This window comes from Thermobia domestica, chromosome 7 (assembly GCF_964235325.1).
Source record: "Thermobia domestica chromosome 7, izTheDome1.hap1.1, whole genome shotgun sequence".
Classification (NCBI taxonomy): Eukaryota; Metazoa; Arthropoda; class Insecta; order Zygentoma; family Lepismatidae; genus Thermobia; species Thermobia domestica.
Window position 1 is genome coordinate 271,954,657 of NC_137460.1, and position 17,601 is coordinate 271,972,257.

The following is a 17,601-nucleotide window of genomic DNA, read 5'->3' on the forward strand; positions in this document are numbered from 1 at the left end:
CAAACAAATAGATCTCGCTATATTACAATACTCGCTGTACAACGATAAACGTTGAAATTTGAAATGGTTAAATTGAACAAATTTAGGTTTGAATAGAGAGTTAAGTAAGAAGGAACCTATTAACATATAGTTAAAAAAAATAGTCGTGATATTACGCTAGACTCGACACCAGTTTCGGAATAAATGATAGTGTAAAAACGTGTGCCTGTTCAAATAAAACCAATACAATTTTAACACAGATACTTCTTATATTTTCTTAGAATAATAATCCATAGGTCATCTTTGAAGAAAAAGAACTATTTGACAATGCGTGTACGTCCGCAAAACTACTGCCACCAGCACTAACAGTGAGTGGAAGGTTTAGCTGCATAGCACACGCTCGCAGTAACTTTCTGAATAAAGGAAAAATAACTTATTGGTGTAAAAATATGTGCTTTGGCATTGTACTATATTTTTTGCAAACATATCCTTACCTAATCATCGCTAACCTATGAACACTAAAATTGAAATATATAAATAATTCTTAACAAATGTGAACATATAGAAATCCATCTTGAAGAAAAGATTGGAAACTGTAAGTATATATAACGAAATCGGGTTAATCTACCCTAATCCATCAACACATGATCTAAGATAACATACGTGAAATGTGAGAAAAGAAATATTAATAATATATCTGAAGATATAGAAACATATTTAGAAAGAAATATGTTACAACTGCTGTGACTTGAACCCACGACCTTTATTACAGACATTAACGCATTAACCATCCGACCACCGAATCAACCTTGGAAGTATTGGTTTGTCCGTTTTATTTATTGTGCAAAAATGCGAAATTAAATCAAAATGTACATTGTTTCGTACAAAAATTAGGTACTATGCACAACATAACCCCTTAAAGACAACATTTCGGCTATCACCGACCTGAGGTACGTTTTTTGGAATTTAAAAGAAATAGGACAATTTTAATTTTTAACATTATTAACCTAGCTTATTATATAGAGAAGCAATCTTGAATCTTTTTCCAAAACTTTTATATTTTGTACATTTGTGTTAGTAAGCATAGCTCCGGTCTTACGGTTAAATATGGTTAAGAAACAGGAATCCTGATCACTTGATTCCTGCATTTCTGGTGACTGTTTCTTTATATTTGACATTCGGGACAATCATCCATTACTTACGCACTGTTATAAGTAAAAGCTAGTTGGACCATTAATGTGGTCCCGATGCTACGGGTGAAAATCGGGATTTTCTCGGTTGACCATATACAAGTTTTGATTTGTTAAAATAACCTTCAGCGCTTTGTACGAATGTCTGGTCATCACTCGGAAAGGCACCCACGAAGACGAGTGGGGTGCATTGTTCTAAACACACGTTATACTCTTATGAGTGCTCCAGTTGTACGGATTGAGCTTCGCACGCTAAATCGTCGTTTGCATACGTGAGAGCCATTTTTTTTTTTAGTTTATCATCAGTAATTGTACGATATTTGCATACGCATCCGTGTAAAATATTTTTTCTAATATTGTGCAAAAGTCAGTGTAACCGCCTGTAGTTTGGTTCGCTGTCCTTGGCTCGTGGTACTACCAATAGGTATCTTCCTGATACTTTAACTTACCTGGACAGGATGATGAAGACCTCTCCAAGAAAGGTTACAAACTGTTTCCGAAAATGCTCGTCGGTCTCAATAATGAGATGAACATTAGGCGCCGAGAGGTTCGGGTGTCTCGTCTCGAAAACCTCACGGACGATCAGACGGTCATCCAGACCATAACGCACACAAACATCACTCATACAAACAACGAAAACACACTGAATTAAATGACACTATACTTATTTATTAGAACACTAAAAAAAAATAGCAAAGAGGAATGGACACAACACTGAACACTGAGGATGTATAACAATTTTAGTCGCTGAAATCACGCTTTGCCCTTTTTGGGTAATATAGCCCTTTATATATATATATGATTACGATTCAGATATCACTAAAAATTCTTCTCTCACACCCTTTACACACTTGGGGGGCAGCACTGGGGAAAAGTTGTCTGGATCGTCCCACGATGAATCCAGTTGTTACGCTGAACAGTCCTGCAGCGTAAAGGTGAATCTTCAGCAAAGTAACGAAAAGAAGATCTCCACAGTGGAATACTGATATTGAAGGGCGCGTATATAACTTTTTAAACGCACAAGGTCTGCGGACCTGGGATTTCACTAGTTGGGGCTAGCCGTAAGAAATCGTCCTTCACCGGCTAAATAGCTTGTGCCCCTTCACAAAACTTAACCAACGCAACGGGCGTGGTGGCTGCGTACAACACCGGGGTCGAACTCCCTGAGCATCCAAGCTCAAGCTACGGGTTGCAATGGTCAACGGAAAAGTGTTGGCAGTTTATTTCAAAAATCACTCAGTTAACTCACCTGTATATCAAAATTCTTAGTGTTTCATGTTTTAAGTGCACATTTCTTATTTTCGTATTAAACTTAGATATTTATATTTTTGTATTTTAAGTTAGTTGCTCGTTATTCATAACAATATGCAGGTAAGTATTTTAGAACAATTTCAAGCAATGTTGAAAGAGGAATTAAGGTAAAAATTAGAAACCTTTGCTCAGAAAATGGAAATGAATATTGGATGTGTAGGACAAAGAATAACTGAATCAGCAGGTAAATTTCAAGTCTGTAACAGAAGCGATTTGGGAGAGTAGGAAAGAGCGAATTGAATGCCAAAGCAGAATGTTTACGTAATAATATCAAAGTAATGCAATAACTCCTTAACTGAGGTACGCTGTGAATTAGTTAACGCGGCAAATCATATTTATTCAGTAACTGCCGAGTTTAAAAATAGTGTAGTGGAATGAAAGAAATATCTCACTGAGTTCTGTGAATATATGCGAACGGCACAGTTTGAGTGTAGGCAAGCCAACAAAATACAACAGTAGAAGGAAGTGCAACGTGAAAAAGAAACCGTAAATACACTTGAATTCGAGCCTGCCCAAAGTGTGGAAGATATGTGCCAAATAAACCAGAAAGTCGATTACAGTCAGTTAACGGAGATATGTAGTGTAGGGATAGCGAAAAAGGTAGAATCTTCACGTGTACCTGTAGACAATTATGTTTCTAATGTAATTGTTTTGCCGGCAGGGGATGCCGATGTTTCACACATGATGAGTTGTAGCGTTGAGGTTGCGCGTACCCATCCTCTCGAAAAAGCCACGGAAGGCTTGAGAGTTCAATTGTTGGTTTTATGTGGTAACGAAGTTGCAGTGTTGTCGTTTTTGTGTCACAGGAAAATGGTTTTCTGCGATTTAACAAATTCTTTCGTAACCGTGTATGTCTAACGTAAGTTGCGTTTTAGTGCTTTAACACCATTCCGACTTTATCAACTTAGAGTATTGTAGAAGAAAACGATTTCAAATTCACAGTTTAGAGTGTAGGCTCGCGAAGCGAATTGTGTTTTACGTAGCGAACGTCTCGTACATACTCAAACGGTCGGAAATGTTTACCGTAAACAAGCGTAAAAGTATCACTTCCAAAAAAGCACACGCAGTCGAACGTATATTTCCGGTTTAGAGGTGAAATGTAGCACCAGGGTTAGGAAGAAAAATAAATTAGCCAATGATACCTACTCGAGTTTTGTCAATACATCAGTTAAGGTGAACTCTATTTCGAGGAGCATAATCAGCAGGATTAAAATGAGCAGACGTAATAATATTATCAGTACATTAGATGCAATATTTATTAATTTTCAATTACCGAAATGTGTGAATTTTAAAGCTAGTGCTTCACTATTGCGAAATAGTAAAGATCGAAAATTTAAGTGTAGGGTTGCTCAAAATTTAGAACAGTTGCTTGCATGTGATGATAACCACGTCGACCTCCACATGGAGCGTACTCTCAGCGCGCAACCATGCATTAGGCGCGCAGTAACAAATAAGTTGATAATAAAAGAAAAGTACTTTGGTAAGCGTAATACGGAAAAAAACTAAACCCGGTCACAGACGAACCAGACGCAAATTAAAGTCGAACTGTAGGCGATCTTATTTTGAGTCAAACGTGCGAAAAAAAGTATACATCGACTCCGAAGACTACTAAAAAGATTAAGCGAAAACACGTACGAACATTGTATAGTAAACTACATGGGAAATATAGTAATAGTAAGAGCAAAAATAAAAAGAAATTTATCCCAGGTATCGCAATGCAGCGTAAATCCAATTGTCGTAAACTAAAGTGTGTCATTAGGCGAAATTTTGTAAATGCGCTGCAAAAAGGAGAAAAGTTCCGCAAATTAAAAAAACTAACTGGAAAAGTACACGTAATCGTGATAAATTACAGCTTACAAGCGTAGCCGGCATATATGGAAAATTAAAATCTTAGCGTGAACTTCACTCGAACACGGACTAAGCCCTGGAAGAGAAGAGAAAGCAGAAATACCGAATTTGAGTTTTAGGGAGAATGAAAAAAGGAGTCTTAATAATTTATTTGATTATTCCTCTCGTATTTCAAAGGATAGGTTTTTACTTTTCATATTCAAAGTGCGTGTCCACCGCCACTGACGCGCCGGTCCAAGAACCATGCATATAGCTCTATAATCAAGTATGTTCACTTAGATGTCATGTTTTATGGTTTCCTTAAAGCTTTTGGAGATGAAAGATAAATGTGGAAAGCAGAGGAAGGACAGCATTGGAAATTTTAAAAAGGAAATTTATTTAGAACGCAATTTCGGACTTTGAAATAGAAATAATACCCCAACACTTTTGAAAAGTATGGCTATCCTGTTTTGCATGCGGACTTTCTGTATCGAATTCTACTTAGAATGTTCAAGTTTTGTATATTTTTTTAAGGTGTTTCCAGTTTTGGGAACCAGACTTCATAATAAAATTTTATTATGAAATTTTGTTTTGAGTTTTTATTCATTCTCCTTTATGTTTGTATTAACATTTAGCTGTCCCCATACAATGAATCATTTATAGAAATGTTAGACAATTAGAGATATTTACGAACATAATTAGAGAAGTACTAGCAATAACTACAATTAATCATAAAGTTAATATTTTGGGTAATTAGATAAGTGTGCTCTTCAGATAATGAGTTTTTTCATCTGATGTGATTGTCTAATGGGAAAATATGCTAAATTTGTAATGTAAGATTAAGTCAAAATACTGTAAATTAAACACAATTTGGTATAATATTGAAACTAACGTTGATTTTCATAAAGCTGTTTGTTGATTTGTTCGTCGTTCTATATATATATATATTTGCCGTCTATTATGAAAAGTCAATGTGTATTCATTGCGACTAATGAGTCCTGAAGTTAATTGAGTTCAGAGAAAGCGATAAGTTAAGAAGAGTTGAAAGTTAAAATATAATTATCCACTAGGGACGCCACTACTTTCGTCACAAAATTAAAGTGATGAAACCAGTACGGAGCCTGGTTGGGTCCCAGCTAATGTGTAGATTCGGCAATTGACTACACATTTCAGAATTTGTAATATTAACTTTTAATGTTTGGCATATTTAGAGAAAAGTATAATAGTAATAAAATTGATGTTCGGATTTTCGATTTTGATATAATACTTAGTTTTGATTTGGATTTAGAGAAAGTAAATTAGATGTTATTTTTTTCGATTTTTGAAAAAAAAAACACTTGTTTTATTGTGCCGGGAATCATAAACTGGTCTCGAAAAAAAAAGAAAGGAAAACCCGTTTACGATTCAAGGTACCCTTTACTACGATAAACACTAGATACTATGATGTATCGATAGTACGGAGTGCCTACGACAGTTTGGCAGTATATTGTAAAATTAAAGGTTATGTTATGAGAATATATTAAGATTGTTACGTACGAGTAGACCCTGAACAACATTAAGGTTTAATGAATAAGTTAATATTATTGTTATCTTGTATTTCACGATTGTGACAAATGTTTTCGGATGTGACTATATTCTCTGTAAAGATAAGTGCAATTGCTAGTAAGCCACAGATAAGTATTGGCTTGCGCTCTTTACAAGGTTACATTTGTAAACCTACCAATTTTGTAGGTATGAGCAGGCCTGAAGTAATACTAATGATTAAATGATTGATGAATTGAAATGTGGGGCTGTAGCATTAAATCTCCTCCCAGGGTATGTTTCTGGTCGTCCTTTCCATTATATTTATTTTCTTAAAATGCCCCCTAGAGGCCTGAATGTTGACAGTCCAATAGGTGTTGGGAAATTAACCCCGATGTGTCATGATTCGAATGCCGAAGGTATGCAGCCAGGGTGGTATATAAGGTCTAAGTGTAGAAGCTATTCATTCGAATCGTCAGGGAGTTAAGCGCCCCAGCAAGCTTCAACTGTAGGAGATTAAGTCAGCGTCGTTGGTTTTAGGAACCAACTCATTAACCTGTTTTTTTATGAATGACTTACAACCTGAATTGTCAATTAATGACCCAAAGAATGGCGCTTCGTAGGGCTTAACCGCCGTTAACTCATTTATTTGTATTAAAATATTCAAACGCTCATTAGTTACGTCGTATGGTACAAGTATATATATAGATATTTTAATTATTTTATGTGTAGTGGTATGCATATAGATTTTGTTTAGTGTTGAATTTTACTAATTCCATGTATAGATTTTATATATTTAGTATGTTAGTTTTGCTTGTATATTATATATAAATATATGTATTTACGTATTATGTTAGCACATTTTAATTATTTTTAAAAAATGAATGTTTGAAACGAAAAAAGTAAGTCTAGTGCGGGAAACACATCTAAAAAACTTTGTTTTCGTAATTTTTTTTACGAGTTTATCTATTGCTCAACGACTCACACAAAGGAAAGAATATCTAGTTTTTGTTTCCTTTTGTGTTAAATATTCATACAAGTGGAATAATTTGGTTAATTAACTTTACTGAAATTTTTTATTCAGTTCAACTGAAATGAAGCCATAGATAGAACTTTAGGTATATGATTAATATGAATAGAATAGGCGTAGCTAACAAATCATTTTAATGTTTAGCTGATTGTTTTTGTGTTGATTAGTATAAAAGGAGAGAAAATATTGTATAAAACTAGCACTTGTCAATAAACTCACACAATAGTAATACTATGTAACGGAATTTAAATTAAATTTGAGAATTCTATTAAAAAAAAACACATAAGAAAATTTTGATTCGTTGTGTAATCTAGTAATGGGTAGGTCCCATTGTTCATAGTATGTTGAGGGAGTAATGCATGAGGCAACTAGGCACGTGAAAATATATAACGTTCGTCAAGCGAACAAAATGATTGCGTATAAAGTATTTTAGAGCTGTGCACGTTTCAGTTCAACTAAATGGCAATTGAGGATTATAAATGATTTAGGGCTCTCCTTCATCTCACGATAAGTAAGTTATTCAAAATTTAAAGTCTTTTGCTGATTGTTAATAAGCATTTTTAACCCTTTCAGCCCTGACCTACACAATTGTGCAGGTAGATAGAATCACCAATATATACAATACCGGCCGAACATGCACAATTGTGCAGGCTAATTTTTCCGAAATGCTAATAGTTAAATAAAAAATAAATCATGTTTAGGAGGATTAGTAGATCAAACTAGATTATGGAAACCACTATTCTTTCTTTCTATTTTTTGAGGTAAAAGAGATGATCATTCTTTTCTCAATCTGGTCTTTCTGTAGAATTGTTAGCAGTTCAGATGAGATTTTGTAAAGCCGGTCAACAGATATTTTCTCCTTCCTGATCGGCTGCAAGGGAAACTGTTGCTGCGTGATACGTCTATTCTAACAAGTAAATTTTTTCCATTGATTAGAGCAACAACCAACAATTACAAAAATTACTATACATCAAAGCAAATTTCTCCTACAAAGTAATATTACTGGTATTAACTTTAGAATTTTACAAACTAGTAAACATTGGGGACACACATCTCACTAAAGTCTGTTGAACAGGACGAAACTTCACTGACATAATTATACATGCACTAAGGTATATATCATTATATATCAAAAAATTGACTCAAACTGCATTCAAAGACATGAGTTAAGGTTTTGTAAGTTCTGAGTTTTATGTTTATTATGTTCACGCAAATATTATGTTTACACTAAGACAACTATAATGAACAAGTTCAAAAAGTTACAAAATTCGTAAAATATTTGCGTTTACGAACAACTGATACGGTGTTAGCGGAATGTGTGAAATAATCAACGTAAATGTCGAAATTGTAAAATCTTGTAGTGGATAAGACATACATCATTGGCTGGAAAACGAACAAAATAAGAGCATTGGCTAGTACTAAAATAATATTTAAAATCAGGAGAAAGGTTAAAATTCATGGCAGTGAAAAAAAGTGTGAAGGCGGCAATTTTTTTATTAACTATTCACATAAGTTCTGCCAAATATCTGTTACATAACTAACACTTTTTTATGCATGACTAAAGGTTTCAACTTGATGGGGTGTATTAAACATGTTATACAATACAATTTTTAAACAAGTGAATATCGTTTCACAGTGTGAATCTAAGGCTTTCAAAATATACGAATTCAATACTCAAACTTGAGGTAGTACATCTGTAACAATTTGTTCCCATATAGTAAGAAGATCAAAGAAGGAATCTGTTCCTTGGACGCGGGATCTATCTCAAATATCTATTACTAGTTATCCGTTACTCTTTCACTTCTATACAGATAAATGTTGAAAAACTTTAAGCATCGTTAACTTGAAGCATTTCAAATTTGAATGTAAAGTTAAGGAAGAAGATAGAAGGTATCGTTCGGACGCTGATCCTATCGCAGAATAGCTGCTCGATATCTTATACAGTTTTATCTATGAAAATTAGATAACAGGATTACTAATCACTTACTAAACAACAGCTACTACATACCTGTTACTATTTTCGTTTTGTAGCCATAAATGTTGAAACCGGAGACGGATAATTTTAACTAAGACATGTTTAAATTGAATTTCAACGGAAAATGTAAACATACTATTTGAAAGCACAATCGATTACAAGAAACTGCAACGCGAAAGATTTTAGTATTCTACCTCTAAGAAAAAAAATATTGAAATTGGATTAAATTTGAACTACTTCCGTATTTCAGACTATAATGAATAGTCATTATGTATTGTATTCAGACGCTCAATCGTTGGCAGAAACTGATTCTTGTTATTTCCTTGTTCTATGGCAAAGAAAGTTGAAAAATATATCGAATCGGATGTAATAGTAAATTTGAAAACCGTGTGTTTTTGGGAGAGCTCTGTGGTAATCACGATATGTATAATTTAAAAACTGAAATGTTTTCAGAAAGCCGCACTACGCTGTCTGTTACCTTCTCTGTTCTGTAGGGATAATGTTGTAATCAGAAATGGATATTTTGAAACGCTCACGGTTTGAATAGATGGTGGACGGAGGAAATGGATCTATTCTTGAGAAGCTCAATCGGTTGTACGAAACCGTATCTCAATATCTCTAATCATCTTTACTCTACAGAAATCAGTATTGAAATTACCAGTTTAGAAAATTTCAACAACTTCCGATTTCCAACCGTACTGTTGGTTGTGATGTGTCAACTACAGACCCTCAATCAGTTTCACAAACCGTTTCTTAATGTCTGTTACAGTTTCCATTCTACAATGGCAAATATTAACACCACAAATGGTTAATTTAAAACGCTCCGGTTTGAATAGGGCTTAGTGGAAAATGTGGAATCTTAACTTAGAACGCTCACCTGATTGTAAAAACGCACCTCCGTAATTCTTACCGCGATTGTCATATAGAAATTATTATTGAAAGCTAAATTAATATTAAATTTGAGCCAATTCTTCTTTTGGTAGAGTGTTGTAGGGTCATTTTATGTTCGAAGCTCTATTGTTTTTTTGAAAGACGTCTTCTACCTATGTTTCCGTAGTATGGCGATAAATGATCAAATTGGAAGTGGCTAGTATAACATAGTTTGCTTTGGTTAAGATTTCAACACAGAAGATGGAACCTATGCTTGCGATGCTTCATCTCATGCAAAAAGTCACTTCCTGATAGCTTTACAGTGTTCATTCAACGGAGATCAATTTTGAAACCAGTAGTACTAGTAATATCCACGATAGTAGCGATATGTTGTTTTCAGACGCTGAATTCTTGGCAGCAAACCGCTTCTCCTTTCCTCTTACCGTGTTTGTTCTACAGCAATAAACGATGAAACCAGTACTGAAACTGGCAACAATACAGAATTTGGAAAACACCCCATTTTCACAGAGCGTCTACCCAGTCATTATGTGTTGTATATAGACACGGAATCATTTGGAAGAATCACCTCTCGTTATCGTTTACCGTTCCATTCTACCGTTTCATTAGCTAAGTCTAAAATTAATGGCTAGTCTGAAGAGATTTCGGTTTCAGTATGCGGTTAACCGAGGAAATTGAATCTACTTGAGGGACACTGAAAAATTTATAAGAAACAGCATCATGAAAGCATTTACCGTTTATTCTACACAAAAATTACTTTTGAAATTGGATGCAATACTAAATTTGAACCATCTTCGTTTTTCGGTAAGGTACATTGCATAGTATTGAAATTGTGTTAAGACGCTGAATCGTTTGCAAACAAATAGATCTCGCTATATTACAATACTCGCTGTACAACGATAAACGTTGAAATTTGAAATGGTTAAATTGAACAAATTTAGGTTTGAATAGAGAGTTAAGTAAGAAGGAACCTATTAACATATAGTTAAAAAAAATAGTCGTGATATTACGCTAGACTCGACACCAGTTTCGGAATAAATGATAGTGTAAAAACGTGTGCCTGTTCAAATAAAACCAATACAATTTTAACACAGATACTTCTTATATTTTCTTAGAATAATAATCCATAGGTCATTTTTGAAGAAAAAGAACTATTTGACAATGCGTGTACGTCCGCAAAACTACTGCCACCAGCACTAACAGTGAGTGGAAGGTTTAGCTGCATAGCACACGCTCGCAGTAACTTTCTGAATAAAGGAAAAATAACTTATTGGTGTAAAAATATGTGCTTTGGCATTGTACTATATTTTTTGCAAACATATCCTTACCTAATCATCGCTAACCTATGAACACTAAAATTGAAATATATAAATAATTCTTAACAAATGTGAACATATAGAAATCCATCTTGAAGAAAAGATTGGAAACTGTAAGTATATATAACGAAATCGGGTTAATCTACCCTAATCCATCAACACATGATCTAAGATAACATACGTGAAATGTGAGAAAAGAAATATTAATAATATATCTGAAGATATAGAAACATATTTAGAAAGAAAAATGTTACAACTGCTGTGACTTGAACCCACGACCTTTATTACAGACATTAACGCATTAACCATCCGACCACCGAATCAACCTTGGAAGTATTGGTTTGTCCGTTTTATTTATTGTGCAAAAATGCGAAATTAAATCAAAATGTACATTGTTTCGTACAAAAATTAAGTACTATGCACAACATAACCCCTTAAAGACAACATTTCGGCTATCACCAACCTGATGTACGTTTTTTGGAATTTAAAAGAAATAGGACAATTTTAATTTTTAACATTATTAACCTAGCTTATTATATAGAGAAGCAATCTTGAATCTTTTTCCAAAACTTTTATATTTTGTACATTTGTGTTAGTAAGCACAGCTCCGGTCTTACGGTTAAATATGGTTAAGAAACAGGAATCCTGATCACTTGATTCCTGCATTTCTGGTGACTTTCTTTATATTTGACATTCGGGACAATCATCCATTACTTACGCACTGTCATAAGTAAAAGCTAGTTGGACCATTAATGTGGTCCCGATGCTACGGGTGAAAATCGGGATTTTCTCGGCTGACCATATACAAGTTTTGATTTGTTAAAATAACCTTCAGCGCTTTGTACGAATGCCTGGTCATCACTCGGAAAGGCACCCACGAAGACGAGTGGGGTGCATTGTTCTAAACACACGTTATACTCTTATGAGTGCTCCAGTTGTACGGATTGAGCTTCGCACGCTAAATCGTCGTTTGCATACGTGAGAGCCATTTTTTTTTAGTTTATCATCAGTAATTGTACGATATTTGCATACGCATCCGTGTAAAATATTTTTTCTAATATTGTGCAAAAGTCAGTGTAACCGCCTGTAGTTCGGTTCGCTGTCCTTGGCTCGTGGTACTACCAATAGGTATCTTCCTGATACTTTAACTTACCTGGACAGGATGATGAAGACCTCTCCAAGAAAGGTTACAAACTGTTTCCGAAAATGCTCGTCGGTCTCAATAATGAGATGCACATTAGGCGCCGAGAGGTTCGGGTGTCTCGTCTCGAAAACCTCACGGACGATCAGACGGTCATCCAGACCATAACGCACACAAACATCACTCATACAAACAACGAAAACACACTGAATTAAATGACACTATACTTATTTATTAGAACACTAAAAAAAATAGCAAAGAGGAATGGACACAACACTGAACACTGAGGATGTATAACAATTTTAGTCGCTGAAATCACGCTTTGCCCTTTTTGGGTAATATAGCCCTTTATATATATATATGATTACGATTCAGATATCACTAAAAATTCTTCTCTCACACCCTTTACACACTTGGGGGGCAGCACTGGGGAAAAGTTGTCTGGATCGTCCCACGATGAATCCAGTTGTTACGCTGAACAGTCCTGCAGCGTAAAGGTGAATCTTCAGCAAAGTAACGAAAAGAAGATCTCCACAGTGGAATACTGATATTGGAGGGCGCGTATATAACTTTTTAAACGCACAAGGTCTGCGGACCTGGGATTTCACAAGTTGGGGCTAGCCGTAAGAAATCGTCCTTCACCGGCTAAATAGCTTGTGCCCCTTCACAAAACTTAACCAACGCAACGGGCGTGGTGGCTGCGTACAACACCGGAGTCGAACTCCCTGAGCATCCAAGCTCAAGCTACGGGTTGCAATGGTCAACGGAAAAGTGTTGGCAGTTTATTTCAAAAATCACTCAGTTAACTCACCTGTATGCACATACAAACAGAATACGGAAAAAAAATTATGTTAATTTTAGTCAACTGCCTATAATGCACTAGACACGGCGATAACACTGGCGTGAGAAAGTACAGATAACGGGTTACGAAACAACACAGTTGGTGCCACTTTGGCTACTGGGACATCTGGTCAGCCCGTATTTCTCTAATCTATTGTAACGTTTCCATAAGCGATTAACGAAAGCACTTAATTCAGTTCCAAATAACTGCTGAATATATACTGTGCATATAATAAGTCAGGGAAAAACACTGAAATGGTTAGTCACTAACTGAAATGTTCTCAGCAAAAGCAATGTTTTAAATATATATATGAAAAAACGATGAAAGACTTCTTTGTCCAATTGTGTGGGAAAGAAGCGTTTCCCACCAAAGAAAGAACTTATGTGCGTTGCAGAATAAAGTATAAATCGAAAATAATAATCACTGTCTTTACGAAATATACAGAGTGTCCACAAAAAATCCTTCTATAATCTGGTAGCAGTTATATCAGCAGTGAAGTGACTAGTACATATGTGTTAGGACCGTAACATTCGTTTGTAATCTCAGTTTTTTGTGACAAACTCTTGCTCCAAATCATTGAAAGGGAAGGAATAATTGTGCCGAGTAGGACGATCGCTTATTACTATCAACAGAGGACTCCAGCTGACCCTTGGGATCATCCGTTGTGGAACGCCTGAGATCCTTATAACTGCAATTCCCCTAAAGCAGTTGAACCGTCGAAGACTATTGTAAGTAACTGAAATCTTAATTTATCAATTGTGCTACACAGCTGCATGTATAAATAGGAAATAAGATAAAGAGGGAAATAAAACAAGTTAAAACGGCCATAAACATATACAGTAAAAACTACTTGTTCACTTGTAATCTTTTGATTTTATTTTAATTTCTATGAATTACATTCAGTATTATTACATTTTCTATACAGTTTAACCAGTTTTTGTGATTTGCACCGGAAGATGATTTTAGGTTGTTAATATCTGAGCTTAATTTGATCATTTGCTCACTCTTCCAATTTTACGGTATCTATGTTTTGTCTACCGTTCTCCCCAACTTCGGTTTATGACAAAACGTAGGTACGGAAGAAATCGTTATTTGCCATAGAAAAGCTGCGATAAACGAAATAAACAAGTGACAGCGAGAGAGAGAGATGTGTAAACCTTTGGGAAAAAGACGAAAATCGATATTAACGTTACGATTATATTTACAAGATTCTAACAACTAAAAAACATGATTACAACCACATGGCTACCGTTTTCCGGATTAAATTATTGTAATCTTCTTACGACTGCTTTTTCAATACCATTAATTATACGGATAACGTGTCGAGTTTCGAATCTGATTAGCCTAGTGTCGACAGTCAATTTGCACCAGCTCATGCGCGAACAAAATTAATTAAAAATGAAGAAATGGGACAGATAAACACAAAGGTAAGTATTGTAGATTTTTCATGTAAGTTAAGTATATAGGTTTTGACTTTGAGAGCGACAGAGAGATTAATGTAGATTATAAAAAATTTTTTCTTGTTGGTTTTTAATGCCATGTAGATATGAGTGGATAACAAACAGCTGATTGAGTATACACACTCACATACATGTTTTACACTATGCATTTATGAATAAGAGACAATGTTTTGTATATGGTACTAGATTATATCTCTGTTAATTTATATTGAAGCACTTTGCAAAATGAAACCTGAGCTGTGAAGAAAAGGATTGGTTGTTAATGGTCGTAATATCAAAATTCTTAGTGTTTCATGTTTTAAGTGCACATTTCTTATTTTCGTATTAAACTTAGATATTTATATTTTTGTATTTTAAGTTAGTTGCTCGTAATTCATAACAATATGCAGGTAAGTATTTTAGAACAATTTCAAGCAATGTTGAAAGAGGAATTAAGGTAAAAATTAGAAACCTTTGCTCAGAAAATGGAAATGAATATTGGATGTGTAGGACAAAGAATAACTGAATCAGCAGGTAAATTTCAACAGTCTGTAACAGAAGCGATTTGGGAGAGTAGGAAAGAGCGAATTGAATGCCAAAGCAGAATGTTTACGTAATAATATCAAAGTAATGCAATAACTCCTTAACTGAGGTACGCTGTGAATTAGTTAACGCGGCAAATCATATTTATTCAGTAACTGCCGAGTTTAAAAATAGTGTAGTGGAATGAAAGAAATATCTCACTGAGTTCTGTGAATATATGCGAACGGCACAGTTTGAGTGTAGGCAAGCCAACAAAATACAACAGTAGAAGGAAGTGCAACGTGAAAAAGAAACCGTAAATACACTTGAATTCGAGCCTGCCCAAAGTGTGGAAGATATGTGCCAAATAAACCAGAAAGTCGATTACGGTCAGTTAACGGAGATATGTAGTCTAGGGATAGCGAAAAAGGTAGAATCTTCACGTGTACCTGTAGACAATTATGTTTCTAATGTAATTGTTTTGCCGGCAGGGGATGCCGATGTTTCACACATGATGAGTTGTAGCGTTGAGGTTGCGCGTACCCATCCTCTCGAAAAAGCCACGCAAGGCTTGAGAGTTCAATTGTTGGTTTTATGTGGTAACGAAGTTGCAGTGTTCTCGTTTTTGTGTCGCAGGAAAATGGTTTTCTGCGATTTAACAAATTCTTTCGTAACCGTGTATGTCTAACGTAAGTTGCGTTTTAGTGCTTTAACACCATTCCGACTTTATCAACTTAGAGTATTGTAGAAGAAAACGATTTCAAATTCACAGTTTAGAGTGTAGGCTCGCGAAGCGAATTGTGTTTTACGTAGCGAACGTCTCGTACATACTCAAACGGTCGGAAATGTTTACCGTAAACAAGCGTAAAAGTATCACTTCCAAAAAAGCACACGCAGTCGAACGTATATTTCCGTTTTAGAGGTGAAATGTAGCACCAGGGTTAAGAAGAAAAATAAATTAGCCAATGATACCTACTCGAGTTTTGTCAATACATCAGTTAAGGTGAACTCTATTTCGAGGAGCATAATCAGCAGGATTAAAATGAGCAGACGTAATAATATTATCAGTACATTAGATGCAATATTTATTAATTTTCAATTACCGAAATGTGTGAATTTTAAAGCTAGTGCTTCACTATTGCGAAATAGTAAAGATCGAAAATTTAAGTGTAGGGTTGCTCAAAATTTAGAACAGTTGATTGCATGTGATGATAACCACGTCGACCTCCACATGGAGCGTACTCTCAGCGCGCAACCATGCATTAGGCGCGCAGTAACAAATAAGTTGATAATAAAAGAAAAGTACTTTGGTAAGCGTAATACGGAAAAAAACTAAACCCGGTCACAGACGAACTAGACGCAAATTAAAGTCGGTCGCGGTTACGAAGATAAATTTGAATTTGTGAAGTCGCGCAAAACCATTTGGCTGTGACAAAAACGACAACACTGTATATTCGTTACGACACAAAACCAACAATTGAACTCTCAAGCCTTCACTGGCTTCTTCGAGAGCATGGGTACGCGCAACCTCAACGCTACAGCTCATCATGTGTGAAACATCGGCATCCCCTGCCGGCAAAACAATTACATTAGAAACATAATTGTCTAATGGTACACATAACGATTATTCCTTTTTCGCTATCTCTACACTGTATATTTCCTTTTCCTGACTGAAATCCACTTTCTAGTTTATTTGGCATATATCTTACACAACGTGGGCCGGCTCGAATTCAAGAGTATTTGCGGTGTCTTTTTCGGCTTGCACTTCCTTGCACTGTTGTATTTTGTTGGCTTCCCTACACTCAATCTGTGTCGTTCGCATGTATTCACAATTCTCAGTGAGACATTTCTTTCATTCCACTACATTATTTTAAACTCGGCAGTTACAGAATCAACATGATTGGTCGCGTTAACTAATTCATACCGTACCTCAGTTAATGAGTTATTGGCTTACTTTGATATTATTACGTTAACTGTCTGCTTTGGCATTCAATTCGCTCTTTTCTACGCTCCTACTGATTCAGCCATTTTTTGTTCTACACGTCCAATATTCATTTCCATTTTCTGAGCAATAGTTTCTAATTGTTTCCTTAATTCCTCTGTCAACATTGCTTGAAATTGTTCTAAAACACTAGCCACAATATAGATATCAAATACGAGCAACTAACTCAAAGTACAAAAATATAAATGTCTAAGTTTAATACGAAAACAAGAAACGTGTACTTAAAACATGATACACTAAGAATTTTGATATTACCACCATTAGGTTTGCGACCGGTTTAACTGCTTGTTTCCCTTTTTATCTTATTTTTTTTTCAATACATGTAGCTGTGTGGCACAATTGATAAATTAAGATTTCACTTACACACAATATTCTTCGACCGGTCAACTGCTTTAGGGGAGTTGCATTTATAAGGATCTCAGGTGTTCCACAACGGATAATCCCAAGGGTCAGCTCGAGTCCTCTGTTGATAGTAATAAGCGATCATCCAAGTCGGCACAACTATTCCTTCGTTTTCAATGATTTGGAGTCTGAGTTTGTCACACAAAACTGAGATTACAAACGAATGTTAGGGTGCTAACAAATATGTGCTAGTCACTTCACTGCTGATTTCTGCACA

At 35.3% G+C, this 17,601-nt stretch overlaps 1 protein-coding gene across 4 annotated transcripts in view; it reads right to left on the reverse strand.

Annotated features, from left to right (window-relative positions):
• LOC145690922 (uncharacterized) overlaps positions 1-17,601 on the reverse strand; it is a 124,302-nt gene that overhangs the window by 56,926 nt on the left and 49,775 nt on the right. The window lies entirely within an intron of this gene.